At 34.9% G+C, this 15,537-nt stretch overlaps 1 pseudogene; it reads right to left on the bottom strand.

Annotated features, from left to right (window-relative positions):
- Positions 1 to 8,691: 8,691 nt before the first annotated feature.
- On the bottom strand, positions 8,692 to 9,888 carry LOC119530805 (annotated as a pseudogene).
- Between the last annotated feature and the right edge of the window lie 5,649 nt (positions 9,889 to 15,537).

Here is a 15,537-nt window from a genome sequence, read left to right as displayed (position 1 = left end):
TATATTTACCTCAGTACTGATACTTACATACTAGTAAACTCACTCAAAGAATTTCCATTAATTTATTCACTCATTTGACAATAATATCTTTTTATCTTTATATCTACTATATACTTAGCAGAACATTTAAAAATCAATAATACCAAGGAAGGGAAATAGGAAATTAATGACACATAGATTTGAATTAACTTTCAAATTCCTTTTCATGCAAAATTGAGTAAATCATTGTTTTTAGTAAATGGTCTTGAATGTCTTACAAATTAATATTTAATGGAGATAGTTGTGAGTTGAAACCTAGGTGGATGTTTCTCAAGCTCTGGTGTGCATGTGAATCCCTGAGGGTCTTGTTAATATGCAGATTCTGAAGCAGTAGTTCTGAGGTGGGGTACAAGATTTTGCATTTCTAATTCCAAGATGATGCTGATGCTGTTGGTCTGGAGACCACACTTGAAGAAGCAAGAACCTAGAACTTTAAGTGTTTCTCAACAATGAGTGAACATCAGAATAACCTTATATATCCTGAGACCTGACCAAAGAAGATGTTGCTTCAAAAAGTCAGAGGGCAAAATCAGGCTGCAATAAATGCAAAAAACATTTATAACTTTAAACACATAGCTTTAATCTGAAGATTCTCTTCCTTTGCATTAAACAAATCTTAATTAATTCTAGTCTAGAAGTTTTACTTTAGTATATTCTAATGTGAATATATTTTAGCAAAAGTTCTAAAGAACTGGGACAATAAACATCATACACAAGAAAACCTATATTGAAAGTCAGATAAGTGATATATTTAATCAAACTCCTTAAAATTTACTCTTAGCAAGTAAGGTAATATTTTAGAGACCATTATCTACTTGTCAAAAATTATTAAATTTTAGGTGAATGAGATATTATAAATGGATCTCTCCTAAATTATGGACACCTCTGAGTTGAGAAATGAAACTGTTTTGCAGGGATAATTTATTCATTGATTTTATCTTTTATTCTTTATACTTCAGAATATAAAGTAGTAACCTATCACAATAGAGATGAGAAATGCCATTTCTTTAACATAATCCAGTCACTAAAAGAAAAACAAAACAATGCCTAGTCTACCTTATTTCTTTCTTCTGATCATGATGACATCTTGTACTTTTCTATACTGCTCTTGGGGCAGAATTTTATATTTTCTTTAAATGATCTTTTTTCTTCTTTTACTAAACTAAACTCTGTTTTAGTTTTCTGAATACCAATACAAATACCATGCGATGGGTTGGCTGAAAAAATGGCAAATTACTGGCTCACAGTTTTGAGGCTAAGAGAAGACTGAATCAAGGCACATCAAGGTGATGCATTACTCCCAAAGACTGTGGCACTCTAGGGCAGGCTGCCAGTGATCCTGGGTCCTTGGCTCACCTGTCATACAGCAATGGACATGGAGACCTCTTCTGGCCTCTCCCTTCTCTTCTGGGATCCACTGACTTTCAGCTTCTTGCTTTCCCTGGCTTTTTCTCTAGTTGTCTGAATTTCATTCTGCTTATACAGTATTCCAGTAACAGGATTAAAACCCTTCTGGATTGAATTGGGCTACATCTTTACCTCATCAAAAAATCTTACTTGCAACAGGTTCACACCCACAGGAATGGCTTAAGTTTAAGAACATGTTTTTTTTTGGGGGGGGTACATAGATCTAAACCACCTTAATGTCCTTTCCTCTTAAACTATATCTTATCTTCAAAATTCATATTTTTCTCATTATCTCATAATTTTACTTTCCTTTTCAAAAAGATTTGAGAGCACTTTCCTAGAGTTTTGCTTTTTCTAATGCACCTATAGCTACATATTTGCTATATTCTTGTACTTAAATTAACATACTAAATAGTACATTTCAATAGCAAATACAATATAGAAAATCCCCAAGTTGATAATTGTGCTATTGATGTTAGTGCATATGAGAAAGATAACTTAAATAATAACTTAAATATACCACATAGAAAAAAAATTTAAATTTAAATGATATATATATATATATATACGTGTGTGTGTGTATGTATATATATATATATATATATATATGTATATATATATAACAAAAGCCGATCTTTCAGGTTTTCTGATATTAACTTTCATAAGAATTTTCAATTAGTTGTGAATCAGTTTTTCCTTCTATCAGCTACGTACCTAGAGAATTAGGAGAAAGTTTTATAATTAGTACTAGCTGTGTAATTAAATAAGGTATGGGTTATTTTGTTCTCCAAAATTATAGAATTGTTTCCATGTTATCAACATTTTTTAAATAATACATCAGAAAAAGCAAAAGTGGGACATTTAACACAAAACAAATTTTATTTGTATAAACATACATATTCAAAGAATAAATAAAATATTGAACTAGAAATAAGTTCTATTCACTCACAGGATTAGTTTTAAGGGTCCCTTGTTCGCAAAATGACATATACACTGTTTATAAGTACCGGTTGGGCTAGTGAACATACTATATGGGTTTTTTGTTAAATATAACTTAAATATTATTTGTTTCTTCAGATAATTAACAATATTGTCGCCTTGAACCTCTAATTTAGTCTTTAAATATTGGCGCAATATATTTAAATAGATCTCTACTAGATGTCTATTAAATTATTTATTTTTATGTTAAAGCTAAAATATTATAAAATATAAATACATGAATGCTGAAACTTATTACTTAATTATTAATATTACCATATAATTAAATATATATTCAAGTCAATTTCATAGACCTTGAATTACAATATCACTACTTGAGGAGTCAATTCAAGCAGCAGATCATTTACAAATAGATTGTAAAAATGATATGACCTCATAATATAATGGAAATAACTGGGAAGCACAACCTTTTTTATTCTTTTCAGTTTATGTTAAGCATGCTCCAAACATTTGGAGCTGTTTATTTGGATTAAACAGAACTCAGTATATTTATTATTTCATTAGTATGTTCCTTCCATTCATGATTTATAGCATTGCATATATGATCTGGGTGAATTTACCTAATTATTGCATCAACAAAATTACTTTTAGGTAAATATATACAAACCACTTTTATATTTCAGAAAGAGTGGTATTTCCATAAACTTTTTTTCAAAAAATTCCAATTTCTCTATACTCTTAATAAGGTAAATGAAATTCACCCTTTAAACAAACTCAACTATCTGCAAATAATGGAATAAATTTCACCCTAGATGCACACAAATAATTACTATTTGCATATAGCTGTTTTAGTGCATTTTGATGTTCAGCTGATGTTATTAAATGCCACATTCATTTCACTTGCAGTGTTCATGGCAGATCATATTACATAAAGTTAGCATCAAATATATTCTTACAGTAATCCATTTTCCCCAACTTAATGAATAGTTACAAGTCTAAAATGCTGGATTAGATCAAATTTCTCAGTGGTCATGCTGCTGCTCTCTCAGAGCCTGTAATATATTAATGTACATTGTGATTTCTCAAGTGGAAGATTTCCAGCATTTCCCAATATTTTTGATCATGGAACTTATTGTTTTGTAGACTATTTCTCACGACTATTGCTTTGTGGAACATAATTATTTTAGGAGAGGTGACATAGAGTGTTTAGCAAAGAATAATGAGAAGATATGCAGATTTTTAAATGGTCACTTACCTAAATAAATATTTATTTAATTGGGTATATATCCATTAAATGGATGATCTATCACTTTTAAAAAACAAATAAGAAAAGTGAATCAAAATAAAAATCATTTCCTCAAAATTTGACATTATAGAGTTCTCACTGGATTGTAACTTATTTGGAAAAATTTAAGACAAATTTTGTGGTAGAGATGGTGAGTACAGAACTGATACATGTGAGGGCTTCTGGCTGTACTCTGTAGGGGTTAGATCACCCCTAGAAGATGGCACACAATTCTGGGTAATACATTTTAATAGAGATACACACTGTTTTCTGTTGAGAATAGAGGAATTAAAATGCTAAGTGGATTTGCAACCATGTGATATAAAGAATAGTTAGCAAAACTTGGTATATTTTATCTCGAGGAAAGAAAACTCAAAAGACACAAAATGAATATCATTCAATATTGGAAAGGCTATCATTTGAAAAATGCTTTAATTTTAATAAATGAATAGACAGTATATTTAGTGTTCAGTTAAATATGAGAACATTAAAAATTAAAATGGCTATGTAAAGTTAACTGTTCAAGAATGTAAAGGACTAATGCAAGGTTTTAATAATGGGGTAGTATATGGGAATCCTGAATTTGATACATGATTGTTTTGTAAACTTAAAACTTCTCTAATAAAAAAAAATGTAAATAGCTTCTTGGGGAGGTATAGATTTCCCTGGTTGTTGTAGTTTGCTTATGCTGCCGGAATGCAAAACACCAGAGATGGATTGGCTTTTATAAAAGGGGGTTTATTTGGTTACACAGTTACAGTCTAAGGCCATAAAGCATCCAAGGTAATACATCAGCAATTGGGTACCTTCACTGGAGGATGGCCAGTGGCATCCTGAAAACCTCTGTTAGCTGGAAAGGCATGTGCCTGGGGTCTGCTCCAAAGTTCTGGTTTCAAAATAGCTTTCTCCCAGGACATTCCTCTCTAGGATGCAGTTCCTCAAAAATGTCACTCTTAGTTGCACTTGGGATATTTGTCCTCTCTCAGTTTCTCCGGAGCAAGAGTCTGCTTTCAATGGCCGTCTTCAAACTGTCTCTCATCGGCAGCTCCTGTGCTTTCTTCAAAGTGTCCCTCTCGGCTGTAGCTCCTCTTCAAAAGTTCACTCTTAGCTGCACTGAGTTCCCTCTGCCTGTCAGCTCATTTATATAGCTCCACTGATCAAAGCCCACCCTGAATGGGTGGGGCCATGCCTCCCTGGAAATATCTAATCAGAGTTATCACCTACAGTTGGGTGGGGCACATTTCCATGCAAACACTCAAAGAATTACAATCTAATCAACACTGAAAACGTCTGCCCACACAAGGTTACATCAAAGATAATGGCATTTGGGGGACACAATATATTCAAACTGACACACTGGTACTGGAGATTCTAAAACATAGACAAGTCTATTTTTTTTCCTGGACTCCTACGAGAGTCAAATAAAATGTTGCCAAAAATGACACGGAAGATATTTTTTTAAGAGTCTATGATTCTAAGCTCTAAAAATGGAAAAGCAAACCTTCTATTTTGTTATTGTAACAGAACAAAGGAATGTAAAATCACTTCATAAGCTTGCCAAATTTTTTTTATATTTATTTAATTTAAGCAATGTTTAGATATAATAAACACCAAAAATCCTAAGAAACCCAATGTCTTTGGGCTCTTGCCCAAAATAATACATCCCATTCTGTGATTCTGCTTGAACTTTTGTGAAAAAACAACTCATTTTTATGCTGCTAGATTTAAAATTGAAATGAAAATTGGTATATTTTTGAAAAAGACAAGGATATGGTTATTTTGTAAATCATGTGTAGGAAGTTGAATCATCAAAATGAAAGCTGACTACCATTTTGTTCCACTGCACAGCTCTACATTATAAAAAAAATGGACTTATTCAGATTTAACTCAGTTTCTTGAGAAAATACCAACATGATAAGGGAGTGGGTATAGGTCAAGTATGTTCTGAACAATCAAAATATTTGAACGTCATTTCTTTTTATATTTTTCAATACCAACATCTTCTGCACAGAGGACAGCTGCTCTCTGAAAAATGTTCTCCCACCTCTAATATTTCCTTCTGAGACTAACTGTTTTTTTCATTCCAGTGAAAATCTTTCATCCTTACCAACTTCATCTTCTACTCACTGATGATCCTGCTTGCATAATGAAAACAGAATTACGCTCATTTTTTTTCAAATTTTCAAAGTTTTGTTAAGATTGTCTTTGAGTGTCTCTGCCTTTTTGCAACATTACTGTCATTTTAATTGGACTCTGGAGGGAGAGAGAAGGTGAAAGAATGTGCTCAATAGATAAGTATAATTCAACATCCTCCTTTTTTAACCTCTTTCCACAGATGAAGACATTTCTACTATCAGTTTAAGGGAAAATAAATGTAAGGTTGCACGGGCTCCTTGAAATAAACTTGTTTGCTTGTTTGTTGCATTTTAGCCACATGCAAACCAAGACAATCTTACCCCTGAAGCTTGAGTTTGATAGATGCTTTAATAGAGCAGCCACACTGATAAGGGCAGAGCTATCTCATGGTTAACTGAGAGGTGGTTTGTTTTATATGTGAATGCTTAACATTTTTTCTGTGATTGATATAAAATAAAATATTTTACTTTCTTATTCATGAAAGGCACAGTAAAAGCCAACTACAGACTAAAGAGATTGTTTAGTTGCAATTAGGAGAAAAAAAAATTAAAGCATTAAAAGACTAGTTTGAAAAGGTTTAGCAAACATAGCTTGTGCTGCAAACTGTAATTTATATCTTAGACTCTGTTAGAACTACACTGATTTTAAAAGTATTTTACTATAATGTATTCTTAGATGCACATGGGCCTTTTTGTTTCTAAGTCTACCAGACTGTGATCTGTGTTTTTGTCAATTAAAAAAAATAAATAAATAAAGTCTTGCCTTGCCTGTCTTTAAACGAGGTATTTTTTAAAGGGTTTAAGTAAGAAAGAAGAAAATATTATACTACATTGGAATTTCATTGATAGATAAAAGAAAGCATTAATTTGGCCTAAAAACCTTATAACTGCTGTAACTGATGTAGATGGACAGTGGAAACATACGTAGATCAAGAGGAAGAGTACTTGAAAAAAATAGAAGATCTAATTATAGGTACTCGGCCAAGACAAAATACACCTACATGATAACCACAGCCATAGATTCTTTAGATTTGTTCAGAAGGCTCCTATTTCAGTAACTAGTCCTTTTGTATTCTAAGAGAAAATAACAGGATGGTAGCAAAGAGAGATAGTAACCAAGTATGGAAACACTGGGCCATGTTCCCACTAGTCAAATAAATTCCTTTATTGCCCCACAAATACACAAGAAAGCAAACACATGCCAACCCAAATCACAAAGTCAGTTCCATAAAAATAATCTTAAAAAGGCTCTTGTGTCTAGAGGATAACAGTGGAGGCCTGAATCTGAACCTCCTCATACAGTCTAACAATACTGAAATAAACACTAAATTTTAATTGAGCCACTGCTACATTTGCAATGCTTTGTGTGTACAGGAAAAAGGAGTCTAAGAGTCTCACTTAAAAGAGAGGAGGTGAATGGAGACACATCCCTCTTGAAAGAATGACATAGAGAATAGAAAATGCTTTTCAGTGATGGAGCAGTGAAGAACAGAAGGAAGTTAGTAGGAAAACTTAAGAATCTTGGAGTAGAGAAAAAGAATCCCAATACACTTCAACTCGTCCCCCACTCCCATCAATAATAAATTCTTATAGGTATTTCACTCTACTATTCTGAGAGAAATTAAAAACTCTATCCACAAAAGATCTAGAAATAAAAAATAAAGAGACAAATGCCCAAAAAAACTGTAAGAAAACAGAAAAAGAGAATTAAACTTTTTAGTTTAAGAAAAAATATTCCCATAAAGAATAACATAATGTGGAATAAAACTATAACAAACACTTCAAATTGAATTTAAAAATTCTCAAAAAGTAACAGAATAAGAAATTCAAAACTGCAAACAAATTAACACAATCAGGAAGAAATGCAATGGGTGTTAATCACCTTAGGAAAGGAATTAACAAGCAAAAAAGAAAAACATCTCTAAGCTAAAGAATAAATTACAAGTTGCCTAAGGAAAAGAAGATTCAATTGAATATTTAATATGGGTCATTGCCAAAAAAGCAGTCAAAATAACAAAAAATAGCAAAAAATAAAAATTAGAGAAAGGGGTTGAAATTGAAGACAGGAAAAGACAGTCTAATATATAAATAGTTGTAATCCCTTATAATAAAAGCAAACCAATGGAAGAAAAATAATATTTAAATACATAAAAGTGTAACTAAGGGAAACTTTACAGAAATAAGCAAATAAATTTACACATTTAAAGGGCTTTCCATGTACCTGGTAAAATTGACCTAGAACAATCCACCCTGAGATATATCCTTGTAAAATTATTAGATATTAAATATCAAATAAAAAACAAACAAAACACTGACTCAGGTAACTCAGGAAAAATTTATTACTTATATTGGTAGAAATTATAAGCAATATATTAATGGTAGGAATATATTACTTATAATGCTAGAAAAATTAGACATAATTCTCAATACAAGCAAACAAAACAAGAGAGCCATAGAATGCTATCTTCAAAAAAATTCAAATAAAAAATTGAGAGTCAAGGATGATACATCTAGCCAAACAGTTTTGAAATGGCAAAACTAAAAAACTACTATATTCACAATCCAGTCCTGAGAAATCCATTAGTGGAAGAGATTCAGACAATCATGATAACTGGGAAAAAATAGCAAATAGACCAATAAAAATACTTAAATATTTAATTTTGGAATAAACCTTGAAATAAGGGAGTGATTATGAATAAAAGAGAAGAATTAAAAATATGCAGCTAAAAATAGAAGAGAAGGGAGTCAGAGAAGGAAAAGTAAATTAATATCATCAAATGATACATCTAAAACTGACAAATAAGATAGTAAAATCTTTTTTCTTTTCTTTTTTGAAAAGATGTTTTTTTATTGAGGTCCCACCAATTGCACAATCTGTTCCTAACATTAAGCTCCTTCTTCCTTCGCAATTCGGTCTTTCTTAAGTGGTCCCATGAACACCTTCTTCTCCTCCATAGCCTGGAAGCAGCCATGGCCAAACTTGGAGGTGGTGTTCATGAACTTGAGGTCAATCTTCTCCAGGGCCTGGCATTTGGTCTGGACCAGCAAGGACTTGCAGACGGTGAGCACCCACTTCTTGGTCTCCACCACACAAACTTTCAGCATGACAAAGTCTTTGGTCACCTCAACATAGTGAACAAAGCCACCCAGAGGGTTGATGCTTTTGTCAGACAGGTCATAATTGGTGGAGACATTGTTTTTGATCAGTTTGCCATCCTTGATGAGGTAGCCCTGGCCAATCTTGTAGATCTTCTTGTTGATCTCGGTGACGTTGCGGTAGTCTTTCTGCCTAGCCCATGCCACAGAGAAGGCCACATGGGTAGGGTGCCATGCCCTAATACAGGTGACCTTGCACAGCCCTCAGTGGTCTTGCAAGGCAGCTTCTTGGTGTGCCAGCAGCTGGTGACACCTTTGTAGCCCTTGCCCTTTGTCACCCCAATAACATCAATCATCTCACCTTGCCTGAATATTTGGTTCACAGGTACCTGCTGCTCCAGCCTCTCATGGGCCCAGTCCACTTTCTCAGCCACAGTGCCTCCATTCACCTGGATCTCCATCAGATGGTGCAGAGGAAGCAGGCACATCTGGGTGTGTGCAATGACACAGATGACCTGGCAGTACTTCTTCATGCTGCTGAAGTCCTTCTCTACCTGCTTCTTGCCACCATAATCCTGCCACTTCTTGAAGTACTTGGTGGAGGCCTTCTTCTTAGAATTATGCCAGTTCTTACAGAAGCGCCTTTTATACTCATCACTGACATGCTCAGCAAAGACTGTCTTGAATACGGAGGCCATGAGGGGTTTCCATGTAGCCCACAATGCCTACAACAACCATGGGTGGTGTCTTCACAATGGTCACTGCCTCCACCACTTCCTTCTTGTTCATCTTGGATCCTGGACTATCAATATCCCACACAATGTGGGTCATGCCAGTCTTGTAGCCTGGGAAGGTGGTGAGGTGGACAGGTTTGGATGAGTAATCCTTGGGAAAGCTCTTCACCTTCCCACAGTGCTGGCTGCTGCATTTCCAAGGCAAGAAGCCCAGGGACTCATGCCTGGGAACAGAGAACTTCCTGTGAGACATGACATTGATGATGACAGCTGGTAGAGAGATAGTAAACTCTTAATTAAGAGAAAAAAGATTAAGGATGCCATAAAAGATACACACATATGTATGTGTGTCTATATAACAAGAAAATTTTTTAACATAGATAAAAAGAAGAAACTTTAAATAGCTAAATAGAGAAAGAGACATAGTAAACACAACAAAATGCACAGAGTAATTAAGATACAAAATAATATGCTAGAATTGAGAACAAATATACTGGGGAATAGTGTAGGAAGAAGAAATATAGGCAAATGCAGAGGACTCTCTGAGTTGAGGGGATGAAGCAGGGGTTCCTGGGGAAGCCTACAGTGTCACAAAACAATTTCACAAGATGGAGTACTGGAAAGGAAAGAGCTGCACACAGAGAGAATTCAGTTGAGTAGTGATAAGCACAGGTGTGTGAGGAAACTATCTAAGTCCTGGTAAAGAATCATCTGAAAACATTATAAAGAACACAGTGCAGAGATCATATGGTGTTCAGAAAAAAAAATCCTTTTCTCACCATCCAGAGTAGAAAAAAATCTCATGATGAAGGGGGCATCAGTTAGGGTTCTAAAAAGGGTTGCCCCAGTAATGGGGAAAAAATTAACCCTAATATAAACACAGCTCTCTTTCCCCCAAACAAAAAGCAAAAACACACATTATCAAACACTTTCCAAGTAATTTATGTCCCAAAAAGAAAGCTCAAGAATATTTACAGGATAGCAAAATTGTCCTACATCTAAGAAGATAAAAGACACAATATCTAGCATCTAATAAAAAATTACCAGGATGCAAAAAATCAGGAAAATACAACCCAAAATATAGACAAAAATCAATCCACTAAAACCAACCCAGAAAATGAAACATTTGAAAGAATTATAAGAGAAAGACATTGACAAAGTTATTATAACTTCTGTATATTCATGAAGCTGGAGGATATAATGAACATGTAAAATAGAGACATGGAAAATATAAAAAAAGACCCAACTCAAACATATAGAGATGAAAACTAAAGTGTCTGAGATAAGACTGGATAAACAATGTATGTATTATAGAATATTATTCAGCTGCAAAAAAGAATGAAGTTCTGATAAATGATACAACATAGATGAACTTTGAAGACACATTGAGTGAAATAAGGCAGACACAAAAGGACAGATATTGTATGACTCCACTTACATGGAATACTAGAATATGCAAACTCATAAAAATATAAAGTAGATTGCAGGTTACCAGGAGCTGGGGGGGAGGGGAGGATGAGAAGTTATTGCTTAAAGGGAACACAGTTTCTGTTTGGAGTGATGAAAAAGTTTTGGTAATTTTGGTGGTGATGGTAGCACAACATTGTGAATGAAATTATTACCACAGAATGGTACACTTGAAAGTTGTTAAAATAGGAAATGTGGGGTTCTGTAAATTATATTACAGTAAAAAGTTTTAAAAAATACACTGACTGGGATTGATGGTACATTAGACATTGTAAAAGAAAAGATTAAGGAACTTGAAGACATGGTAATAGAAACTCTCCAAAATAGAAGAGAAAGAAAAAGATGGAAAAATTCAGCAAACTGGTTCATGGACCAAATCTTGCCATTTCCACTTGTTTACATATTGCTTATGTCTGCTTTCCCAAAGACTGTATGGCCCACAGAGCCAAAAATGTTTACTAACTGATACAAAAATTAAATTGCATTTCTGTATAATAGCAAAGAACAGTTAGAAATTAAAATAATACAATACCACTTACACTACTAGCATTAGAAATATGAAATAAGAATAAATATGACAGGAGGAAATGAAGATGGCAGCTTAGAGAAGAGTGGAAGACAGTTAGTACCCCGCCCCCAGAACAATTCATAAATGACCAAAAAACTGGTAAATAACCTGGAATAACTGCGGGGAGACAAACATGACTGTCTGCTTATCATCCACCGACTTGAATTGGGAGGAATGCCCGAGATTGCAGTATAAAATCTGTAAGTAAAAACTGTGGAACCACGTGGAGAGCTGAGAGCCCCTCCCTCATGGAAAACTTGCAGTGCTAGAGAGCAGCACTCTCTGAACAAACGAGTGTACCTCAGCCCAGTTCCAAGTGGGGCTTTAACATTAACCGCTCAATAAAGACAGCGAACCCCCAACAAGCCTACAGAGACTTTTGGTGACAACTGACTGTGGGAGAGGTGGAGGACATATCTGTCTCAGGACAAGGAGCCCAGAGAATCAGGTGCTATCTCTGGCTGATGGGTCAATCTGGGAGCTTTCTGTCCCTTTCTCCCTCTGTGGAGAAAGCCTCAGCCGTTTTCAGCCCGCAACACTTTGCAGTAAAGAAAGCCTCAGCAGTTTTAAAATCAAAACACTTTGATCAGCAGAGTCAGTAAACAAAGAACTTATTGATATGCAGATGACATCTCTGGAGGGGACATAGCTTCCCAAGAGGAAAGAGAGGGGCCCAGCTCTACTGCCTGCCTTACTGGAACTAGATGCCAAAGCCTGGGGAAGGAGAGCCACAGGCCACACCCTCTTACACCAGCCGGTGACAGGCTGACAGGTGCACCTGCTGGGCAGAAAGGCACAGGTGTGTCAAACCTCTAAGAAAAACCATCAGGGAAACCAGGTACTGAATATTTCCTCCTTCTGTGACCTGAGCCTGTTCTTGTCTGGGAAAACCTGATTGGGTTGGCCTAGGAGGTCAGATGCCTAGACAACCGAAAACTACAACCTACACTAAGAAAAATGATGTTATGGCCCAGTCAAAGGAACAAACATACACTTCAACTGAGATACAGAAATTTAAACAACTAATGCTAAATCAATTCAAAAAGTTTAGAGAAGATTTTGCAAAAGAGATAGAGGCTATAAAGAAAACACTGGGCATACATAAGGCAGAAATCAAAAGTTCAAAAAAAACAACTGGTAGAATCTATGGAAATGAAAGGCACAACACAAGAGACAAAAGACACATTGGAAACATACAACAGCAGATCTCAAGAGGCAGAAGAAAACACTCAGGAACTGGAGGACAAAATACCAGAAAGCCTACATGCAAAGGAGCAGATGGAGAAAAGAATGAAAAAATATGAGCAACATCTCCAGGAACTTAAGGATGAAACAAAGTACAAGAATGTACATATCATTGGTGTCCCAGAAGGAGAAGAAAAGGGAAAAGGGGCAGAAGCAATAATAGAGGAAATAATCAATGAAAATTTCCCATCTCTTATGAAACACATAAAATTACAGATCCAAGAAGTGCAGCGTACTCCAAACAGAATAGATCTGAATAGGCCTATGCCAAGACACTTAATAATCAGATTATCAAATGTCAAAGACAAAGAGAGAATCCTGAAAGCAGCAAGAGAAAAGTGATCCATCACAGACAAAGGAAGCTTAATAAGACTGTGTGGATTTCTCAGCAGAAACCATGGAGGCAAGAAGGAAGTGGTGTGATATATTTAAGAAACAAAGAGAAAAACTGCCAACCAAGAATCCTATATCCAGCAAAGCTGTCCTTCAAATATGAAGGAGAGCTCAAAATATTTTCCAATAAACAGACAATGAGAGACTTTGTAAACAAGACACCCACCCTATGGGAAATACTGAATGCAGCACTACAGAGTGATAGAAGACAGGAGTGCTTGGTCTGGAACACAATTTTGGGAGATGGTAGCACAGCAATGCAAGTACACTGAACAAAGATAACGATGAATATGGTTGAGAGAGGAAGGTTGGGAGCATGTGAGACACCAGAAGAAAGGAGGAAAGATAAAGACTGGGACTGTGTAACTTGGTGAAATCTAGAATGTTCAACAAATGTGATAAAATGTACAAATATGTTCTTTTACAAGGGAGAACAAGCAAATGTCAACCTTACAAGGTGTTAAAAATGGGGAGGCGCTGGGGGAGGGATGCAATCAACATAAACTAGAGACTGTAACTAACAGAATCATTGTATTATGCTTCCTTTAATGTAACAAAGGTAATATACCAAGGTAAATGCAGGTAAGAGGTGGGGATAAGGGAGGCATGATAGACACTTGACATTGGTGGTGCTATCTGACTCTTTACTCTACTTTGATTTAAGGTTATTTTTCCTTTTGCTGTTTCCTAGCTGTCTTTGTTATTTTTTCCTCTTTCTTTTGCCTCTCTACCTTCTTTGAGTCTCCCTCCTGCCTTGTGGAAGAATTGTAGATGCCCTTATATAGATAGTGGTGAAGGTGGAGAACACATAAATATGTGACCATACAGAGAACCATTGATTGTTTACTTAGGATGGAATGTATGGTGTGTGAACAAAACCATCTTAAAAAAAAAGGGGGGGTTGATGACAAAACCTCGAGGGCAATATACTTAGTGAAATAAGCCAGAGACACAGTAAGGACAAATATTGCAGGTTCTCACTGATAGGAACTAATTATAATATGTAAACTCATAGACATGAAATATAAGGTACCAAGATATAGGATGAGGCTTAAGAATGGGGAGCGGTTGCTTAGTATGAGCAGAATGTTCAACTAGGATGAACTTAAATGTCTGGAAATGAACAGAGGTGTCAGTAGCAAGATGTGAGAATAACTAACAGTGCCGAATGGTGTGTGAATGAGGTGGAAAGGGGAAGCTCAGAGTCATATATGTCACCAAAAAGAAAGTTGGAGGTCAAAAGATGGGAATGTATAAAACTGAATCCTATGGTAGGCAATGTCCATGATTAACTGTACAAATATTAGAAATCTCTTCCATGAACCAGAACAAATGTATGACAATACAATTAGAAGTTAATAATAGAGGGGCATATAGGGAAGAAATATATACCTATTGCAAACTATATACTACAGTTAGTAGTATTTCTGTGTTCTTTCATAAACAGTAACAAATGTACTATACCAATACTACGAGTCAATAATTGAGGGGGGTTGGTTAGGGATATGGAGGATTCAAGTTTCCTTTTCTTTTTTTTTTTTTTTCTTTTTTCTTTTTTCATCTTTCACTATATTTCTTGTTTGGAGTAATGAAAAGTTTCTAAAAATTGAACAAAAATTAAGTGTAGTGATGGATGCACAGCTGTATGAGGGTACCAGGGGCAACTGATTGTACACTTTGCATCTTTGCACAATTGTATGGTATCTGAACAATCCCAACAAAAATTAAAAAGAAAAATAAATAAATATGACAAAAGATATTAAATACCTATATTCTAAAAGCTATAAAACTTTGCTGAAGAATTAAAAATTTAAATGGCAGGAAGGGATTGTGGTAGGATTGAAAGGGTCGTAAGTGATCTTTCTGGAGCAATGGAAACATTCTATTTCTTGACAATGGTGACAGTTATATGACTGTTTATGTTAGTCAGTACTCATCCTCCAAAAACTACAAGTAGTGAGTTTTGTTGCATTTAAATTATAGCACAATAAACTTGACTCAAATTATTAAAAATATGCCAAGAACATGAATAATGAATAATTTTAAAAATATACAAAATGGCTCTGAAACATATGAGTAATGTAATTTTAACTTATGATAAGGGAAATGAAAGTAAAAGCGACACTGTAATACAATTCCTCACTCTCAATCTGCCCAACATTTAAAAGTTTAAAAATACACTCTGTTGGTGAGACTGTAGGGAAGCAGTCATTGTCATATATAGTTAAG

The sequence above is a fragment of the Choloepus didactylus genome, chromosome 4 (genome assembly GCF_015220235.1).
Source record: "Choloepus didactylus isolate mChoDid1 chromosome 4, mChoDid1.pri, whole genome shotgun sequence".
NCBI lineage: Eukaryota > Metazoa > Chordata > Mammalia > Pilosa > Megalonychidae > Choloepus > Choloepus didactylus.
Note: the sequence above shows the minus strand (reverse complement) of the source record. Positions and strands in the feature narration are given on the sequence as shown.